This window comes from Monodelphis domestica, chromosome 2 (assembly GCF_027887165.1).
Source record: "Monodelphis domestica isolate mMonDom1 chromosome 2, mMonDom1.pri, whole genome shotgun sequence".
NCBI classification, from domain to species: Eukaryota; Metazoa; Chordata; class Mammalia; order Didelphimorphia; family Didelphidae; genus Monodelphis; species Monodelphis domestica.
This window is the reverse complement of record NC_077228.1, coordinates 192873154-192881586: the sequence shown is the minus strand read 5'-3', so window position 1 is coordinate 192881586 and position 8433 is coordinate 192873154. Positions and strand designations below refer to the sequence as shown.

Here is an 8433-nt window from a genome sequence, read left to right as displayed (position 1 = left end):
GTTTCCTTATCTGTCAAATGAGTTAGAGAAGGAAATGGTAAACATTCCAGTATCTTGGCCAAGGAAATCCCAGATGAGATCATGAAGAGTTGGATATAACAGAAATGACTGAACAACAACAAACCTGATAGTTCCTCTGAGCATCTGAGTCAATCTAGTGGGGTCTACATCCCAGAGCCAGAGGGCCGAAGTATTTGCCTTAGGTTCAATAAATAGAAGCACAAAGAAGTATAAAACCTATGAGTCTACTCTACTAAGAATACTTAGCAGTGGTTGCCACACTCAGAAAGAAATGGATCCCTACAGGCAGTATAATGACTTAGGAAAACCACAATATTATCTATGTCGTATTTTTACTTAGTTTGCTAAACATTTTCCAGTTACATTTTAATCTTATTCAGGCTGCACTAGAGAGTTTCACAGTCCCCTTCTGGCCTACTAAGATGAGTTTGACACCTCTGGGGTAGAGAATAGAATGCTGGACTTGGAGTAAGGAAAACCTGGTTCAAATTTTGCATTTATCAGTTTCTATCTATATGATGTTGAGTCATTTTTCAGTTGTGTGAGATGAGGAAACTGAGGCAAGCAAGGTTAAGTGACTTGCCCAGAGTCATATAGCTAGTAAGTGTCTGAGGCCAGATTTGAACTCTGGGAGATGAGTCTTCCTGACTTTAGGCCAGGCACTCTATCCACTACTTTTTCAGTCATGATCAATTCTTCATGACCCCATTTGAGGTTTTCTTGGCAAAGATAGTGAAGTTATTTGCCATTTCCTTCTCCAACTCATTTGGCAGATAAGGAAATTGAGGCAAACAGGGTTAAGTGACTTACCCAGGGTTACATGGCCAATGTCTGAGGCTGGATTTGAGCTCATGAAGATGAGTCTATCTGATTCCAAGCCTAATGCTCTAAGCACTGTTCCATCTAGCTGCGCCATCCCCCTCCCACCTCCACACCTGTGTACCTATGAGCAAATTGCTTCAATTCTTCAATCTACTCCAAGTGAGGTCACAAAGAGTTGGACGTGACTGAACAGCAACCACAGCATGAGAACAAACAGGTACATAAGAGACGCATGCCAAGGATGGAAGGTAACCTTAAGAGGGCAAGGCTAGAACGACAGGGAAAACCCTCCTGGAGAAGGTGGCATTTGAGTAAAGAAACAGAGATTCTGAGGGCCAGAGGTGAGGAGAGTGAACAGCATTCTAGGGATGGGAGGGGCAGCTGGTGCAAATGTACTGAGATAGGAAATGGAGGGTTTTGTTTAAGAAATAAGCAATTAGATCAGTTTTGTTGGGTTGGAGAATGCAGGGAAGGGAGCAGGGAGTAAGAAAACTGGAAAACTAGGAAGGAGGCAACTGGGAAGCTCCTTAAATGCCAAACAACACACTTTATTTTTGATCCTGAAGGCAATAGGGAGCTATTGCATTTCATTGCATTAAATTTCTTTTATAGGCTATACAACTCTAGTTCCTTCAACTGATCCTCATATAACGTGTTTGATTCAGGACTCATTAACTTCTGGTTGCCTTCCTCTGGAAACTGGTTTATCAAAATCCTTTTAAATTGTGGTGCTCTGAAATGAACATAATACTCTGGGTATGGTCTGACCAAAGCAGTATATGAAAGGACTCTGATAGTAATCCTTGCAAGCTGTGACTCTCTTAAAGAAGCTAAAGATCAAATTAGTTGTTTGTTTTATTGGTTGCTCCATTGCATAATTGACTGAATTTATCTTGCAGTTGACTAACCCTCAGATCTTTCTCAGACGAGTCATTTTTAGTTTTTAAATCCCTCGCTTTCTGTCTTAGTAACAACTCTAAGACAGAAGGACAAGGGGCCAAGTAACTTGCCCATGTGCACATGGCTAGGAAGTGTCTGGGGCCAGATTTGAATCTAGGTCCTACTGACTTCAGGCTCTTTATCCACTATGCCCTCAGACAAGCCCTGTATAAAGTCTTTCTTGGTCATTCAGTAAGCATCCCCAAAGCAAGAGACTCATCCCCATTATCTCTGAACCCTAGTTCCCTAATAAATGAACAACTACAGAGGCTGCAGACCTCAACATCCAATCATCCAATGATACTCCAGTTTGCCAGTATTCATGAATTCCTCAAATAAAGCTTTCCATGTTTGTTAAGTGGTTCTAATTGGTATAAACTTCTGTCATTATATATATATATATATATATATATATATATATATATATATATACATATATATATACATAAGTATATATATATATTAAGATCTTCAGAGGCAGCTAATAACTCCATAGATAAGAATGATGGGCCTGGAGTCAAGAATGACTCATGCATCCTTAGATAATTACTGGCTGTGTGACCCTAGGCAAGTCACATAATAGCTCTGTTTGCCTCAATCCATTAGAGAAGGAAATGGTAAACAGCTCCCGTGTCAAGAAAACCCCATGGCTAAGCATCCGTGTGCTATGTCCATGGGGTCATGAAGAGCTGGACACTACTAAAAGACTGAACAACAAATTAAGACCTTCTGCATTTCCCTACTAGTGTAAAACTTCTTAGGATAAACATTTATACTTCAGAATCTCAGGAGTTCCTAAATAAATTTCCACAATTATGACCTACATTTAACTCATCTTTGGATTCACATGTATTGGGGCTGAAATCACAGGGGGAAGGGATATTTTCAATGCTAATTTTACCTCACCTAGCTCATTTCCCCTCCAACCCCATTGAAAATGTGAACTTCTAGAGTTTCTTAGGTCTAGATGTTAAGTTCTCCACCATACTGGACAAAACCCAACACTGAATCAGGAAAACATTTAATTAGAGCCAAAACAAATAGTTAAATAACAGGGAAAAAACCATCATACATTATTCATGAGTACCATTTCCTCCCTACTTTCTCCTAGAGTCATTTTGGAAACAATCTTTTAAGACTTACAGCTTTTTTATGGGGGAAGAGTTTGCATAACAGCCTGCTGATAAATGATTAATAACCAGCTCTCTGAAACATATGCACACACACACACACACACACACACACACACACACACACACACACATGCATTTTTTAAAACTCTTACCTTCTGTCTTAGAATCCATACTCTGCATTGGTTCCAAGGCAGAAGAGTGGTAAGGGCTAGGTAATGGGGGTTAAGTGACTTGCCCAGGATCACACAGCCAGGAAGTATCTGAGGCCAGATTTGAACCCAGGATGACCTGTCTCTAGCCTTGCTCTCAATCTACTGAGCCACCCAGCTGCCCCCACACATGTATTAAAAACAAACAAATCCTTACCTTCTACCTTAGTATCAATTCTTTTTTAAAATTTTAAAAATTTTAAACATTATTTTATTTGGTCATCTCCAAACATTATTCACTGGAAACAAAGATCATTTTCTTTTCCTCCCCACCCCCTCTCCCACCACCTTTCCCTCTCTCATAGCCGATGCACGATTCCACTGGTTATCACATGTGTTCTTGACTCGAACCCATTTCCCTGTTGTTGGTATTTGCATTAGAGTGTTCATTTAGAGTCTCTCCTCAGTCATATCCCCTCAACCCCTGTAGTCAAGCAGTTGCTTTTCATTGGTGTTTTTACTCCCACAGTTTATCCTCTGCTTGTGGATAGTATTTTTTAGATCCCTGCAGATTGTTCAGGGACATTGCATTGCCACTAATGGAGAAGTCCATCACCTTCTATTGTACCACAATATATCAGTCTCTGTGTACAATGTTTTCCTGGTTCTGCTCCTTTCGCTCTGCATCACTTCCTGGAGGTTGTTCCAGTCTCCATGGAATTCCTCCAGTTTATTATTCCTTTATGCACAGCAATATTCCATCAGCAACATATACCACAATTTGTTCAGCCATTCCCCAATTGATGGGCATCCCCTCGTTTTCCAATTTTTGGCCACCACAAAGAGTGCAGCTATGAATATTCTTGTACAAGTCTTTTTCCTTATTATCTCTTTGGGGTACATGTGCTATGTACAGTGCTATGACTGGATCAAAGGGCAGACAGTCTTTTATCACTCTTTGGGCATAGTTCCAAATTGCCCTCCAGAATGGCTGGATCAATTCACAATTCACACCAGCAATGAATTAATGTCCCTACTTTGCCACATCCCCTCCAGCATTCATTACTTTCCATAGCTGTCATGTTAGCCAATCTGCTAGGTGTGAGGTGATACCTCAGAGTTGTTTTGATTTGCATCTCTCTGATTATAAGAGATGTAGAGCACTTTTTCATGTGCTTATTAATAGTTTTGATTTCTTTGGCTGAGAACTGCCTGTTCATGTCCCTTGCCCATTTGTCAATTGGAGAATGGCTTGATTTTTTGTACAATTGATTTAGTTCTTTGTAAATTTGAGTAATTAAACCTTTGTCAGAGGTTTTTATGAAGATTGTTTCCCAATTTGTTGCTACCCTTCTGATTTTGGTTACATTGGTTTTGTTTGTACAAAAACTTTTTAATTTGATGTATTCCAGATTATTTATTTTGCATTTTGTAACTCTTTCTAATTCTTGCTTGGTTTTGAAGTCTTTCCCTTCCCAAAGGTCTGACATATATACTATTCTGTGTTCGCCTAATTTTCTTATAGTTTCCTTCTTTATGTTCAAGTCATTCACCCATTTTGAATTTATCTTGGTGTAGGGTGTGAGGTGTTGATCTAAACCTAATCTTTCCCACACTGTCCTCCAATTTTCCCAGCAGTTTTTATGAAATAGTGGATTTTTGTCCCAAAAGCTGGGATCTTTGGGTTTGTCATATACTGTCTTGCTGAGCTTGCTTGCCCCCAGTCTATTCCATTGATCCTCCTTTCTGTCTCTTAGCCAGTACCAAATTGTTTTGATGACCACTGCTTTATAATATAGTCTGAGATCTGGGACTGCAAGACCCCCTTCCTTTGTATTTTTTTTCATTATTTCCCTGGATATCCTTGATCTTTTGTTTTTCCAAATGAACTTTGTTATGGTTTTAAATCAGTAAAAAATTTTTTTGGAAGTTCCATGGGTATGGCACTAGATAGATGAGTTTGGGTAGGATGTTCATTTTTATTATATTGGCTCGTCCTACCCATGAGCAGTTAATGTTCTTCCAATTGTTCAAGTCTAGTTTTAGTTGTGTGGAAAGTGTTTTGTAGTTGTGTTCATATAGATCCTGTGTTTCTCTCGGGAGATAGATTCCTAAGTATTTTATTTTGTCTAAGGTAATTTTGAATGGGATTTCTCTTTCTAGTTCTTGCTGCTGAGCTGTGTTGGAATTATATAGAAATGCTGATGACTTATGTGGGTTTATTTTGTATCCTGCAACTTTGCTAAAGTTGTTGATTATTTCGATTAGCTTTTTGGTTGAATCTCTAGGATTCTTTAAGTAGACCATCATGTCATCTGCAAAGAGTGATAATTTGGTCTCCTCCTTGCCTATTTTAATGCCTTCAATTTCTTTTTCTTCTCTAATTGCTACTGCTAGTGTTTCTAATACAATGTCAAATAATAGAGGTGATAATGGGCATCCTTGTTTCACTCCTGATCTTAATGGGAATGGATTTAGTTTATCCCCATTGCAGATGATATTAGTTGATGGTTTTAGATATATACTGTTTATTATTTTTAGGAACGACCCTTCTATTCCTATGCTTTCTAGTGTTTTTAGTAGGAATGGGTGTTGTATTTTATCAAAGGCTTTTTCTGCATCTATTGAGATAATCATGTGGTTCTTGTTGGTTTGCTTGTTGATGTGGTCAATTATGTGGGTGGTTTTCCTAATATTGAACCAGCCCTGCATCCCTGGTATAAATCCTACTTGATCATGGTGGATGACCCTTCTGATCACTTGCTGGAGTCTTTTTGCTAGTATCCTATTTAAGATTTTTGCATCTATATTCATTAGGGAGATTGGTCTATAATTTTCTTTCTCTGTTTTTGTCTTGCCTGGCTTTGGAATTAGTACCATGTTTGTGTCATAAAAGGAGTTTGGTAGAACTCCCTCTTTGCTTATTATGTCAAATAGTTTGTATAGTATTGGAGTTAGCTGTTCTTTGAATGTTTGATAGAATTCACTGGTGAATCCATCAGGCCCTGGGGATTTTTTCTTAGGAAGTTCTTTGATGGCCTGTTGGATTTCTTTTTCTGATATGGGATTATTTAAGAAATCTATTTCTTCTTCTGTTAGTCTAGGCAATTTATATTTTTGTAAATATTCATCCATATCACCTAGGTTGGTATATTTATTGCCATATAGTTGGGCAAAGTAGTTTTTAATGATTGCCTTAATTTCCTCTTCATTGGAGGTGAGATCCCCCTTTTCATCCTTGATGCTGTTAATTTGCCTTTCTTCTTTCCTTTTTTTAATTAGATTAACCAGTACTTTGTCTATTTTGTCTGTTTTTTCAAAGTACCAGCTTCTAGTCTTGTTTATTAGCTCAATAGTTCTGTCACTTTCGATTTTATTAATTTCTCCCTTAATTTTTAGGATCTCTAGTTTGGTTTTCTTCTGTGGGTTTTTAATTTGTTCGTTCTCAAGTTTTTTGATTTGCATTTCCAATTCCTTGATCTCTGTCCTCCCTAACTTGTTAATATATGCACTCAGGGATATGAATTTTCCTCTAAGTACTGCCTTGGCTGCATCCCATAAGGTTTGAAAGGATGTTTCGTCGTTGTCATTTTCTTCAACAAAATTATTAATTGTTTCTATGGTTTCTTCTCTAACTATACGATTTTGGAGTATCATATTATTTCATTTCCAATTAATTTTTGATTTTGCTCTCCATGTACCCTTACCGATCAATATTTTTATTGCCTTGTGATCTGAAAAGGCTGCATTTATTATTTCTGCTTTTCTGCATTTGAGTGCCATGTTTCTGTGAACTAGTGTATGATCTATTTTTGTGAATGTGCCATGTGGTGCTGAAAAGAAGTGTATTCCTTTTTGTCCCTATTTATTTTTCCCCATATGTCTATTAACTCTATTTTTTCTAAGATTTCATTCACCTCTTTTACCTCTTTCTTGTTTATTTTTTGGTTTGATTTATCTAAATTTGATAGTGGTTGGTTCAAGTCTCCCACTAATATGGTTTTACTGTCTATTTCCTCCTTCAATTCTCCTAGTTTCTCCATTAAAAATTTGGATGCTATACCATTTGGTGCATACATGTTGATCAGTGATATTTCCTCATTGTCTATACTCCCTTTTAACAGAATATATTTACCTTCCCTATCCCTTTTGATCAGATCTATTTTTGCTTTGGCTTTGTCAGATATCATGATTGCAACTCCTACCTTCTTTCTATCAGCTGAGGCCCAAAAGGTCTTACTCCAACCTTTAATTCTAACCTTGTGAGTGTCAACCCACCTCATATGTGTTGCCTCAGACTAGTTCTTCCCAGCCTCTGAGGTTTCTTAGAGTGCTGGGGCCCTGATCACAGCCAAACTGCCCAGGTGTTCAGCTCCGCCCAGATAATCTGCCTGTGTTCTGCCCCTGGTGTTTAGCTCCGCCCAGATGTTCAGTGCAACCGCCCCAAGTACAGCTCTGTGGACCCCCGTGCTCAGCGCAGGATTCTCCCGTGAAACTGCCCTGAGACGTTTTTTCCTGGCAGTCCCCAGATCCCAAGGACCCTGGAGTGCCCCCCCCCCCCCCCAGACAGATATATTCCCCACTCACTCGCTGTCCCAGTGAGCGCTCCGGTAGCTCACTCTGTTTTGGTGGGGGAGGTGGGGTGGGGGAAGGGCGACTCAGTTCACGTTTCTGTGCAAGCTTTACCTCCTTCTTATTAGAGTGTGGAAATGCTCAAACCCCACGTACCTTCGCCTCTGTGGGGTACTGGCGAGTACTGGGGTGTTCTTCTGTTCCTCCAAAGGTGATTTTTATGCTCCTTTGATGTAGTCTATTTCATTCGGTGCCAGGGAGAGGAAGCTTGTGGTGTCTAGATTGCAGCCATGATTACCCGGAAGTCCTTAGTATCAATTCTAATACAGAAGAACAAAGAAGGGTAGACAATTGGGGCTTAATGACTTGCCATAGCTAGGAAGTGTCTGAGGTGAAACTTGGAACTCAGGTCCTCTCAACTCCCGATCTGACTCTCTATTCACTCTGCTGATCTTTTAAGTTTAATCTGCATTATTAATATTTTTCTTCATCATTATCTTAAGTTTAGACAATCAACAAAACAATAAATCAAGCCCCCAACTTCCAGTGTTTTCCAATTTCCAAATACTGACTCAAGCTGGCTTCTGCACATCCTTGGGTTTGAGTCTTTAGTACACATAGCCTTGTTATCATTGCTCAGAAATGGCTGTCACCAATATCTACAAAGCCTTCTCTTTTTGTGGGTCTCCACACAATTCCCAATATGACTGGTCTCAGACACTACTCTGAGCTCTGGTTATGGTCATCTCTGTGCTGTCCCAGCTCATTTCACTCTTCTCATGGTCGTGAACCTTCAG

General features: G+C 39.2%; 1 long non-coding RNA gene across 1 annotated transcript in view; it reads left to right on the top strand.

Moving 5' to 3' along the window:
* The first annotated feature begins 1082 nt into the window (after positions 1-1082).
* The window catches only part of LOC130457215 (uncharacterized), an 82578-nt gene continuing 75227 nt past the window's right edge, over positions 1083-8433 (top strand). Inside the window, exon 1 of the long non-coding RNA XR_008916351.1 lies at positions 1083-1184. This is a non-coding gene — a long non-coding RNA (uncharacterized LOC130457215). The remainder of the gene's footprint in view (positions 1185-8433) is intronic.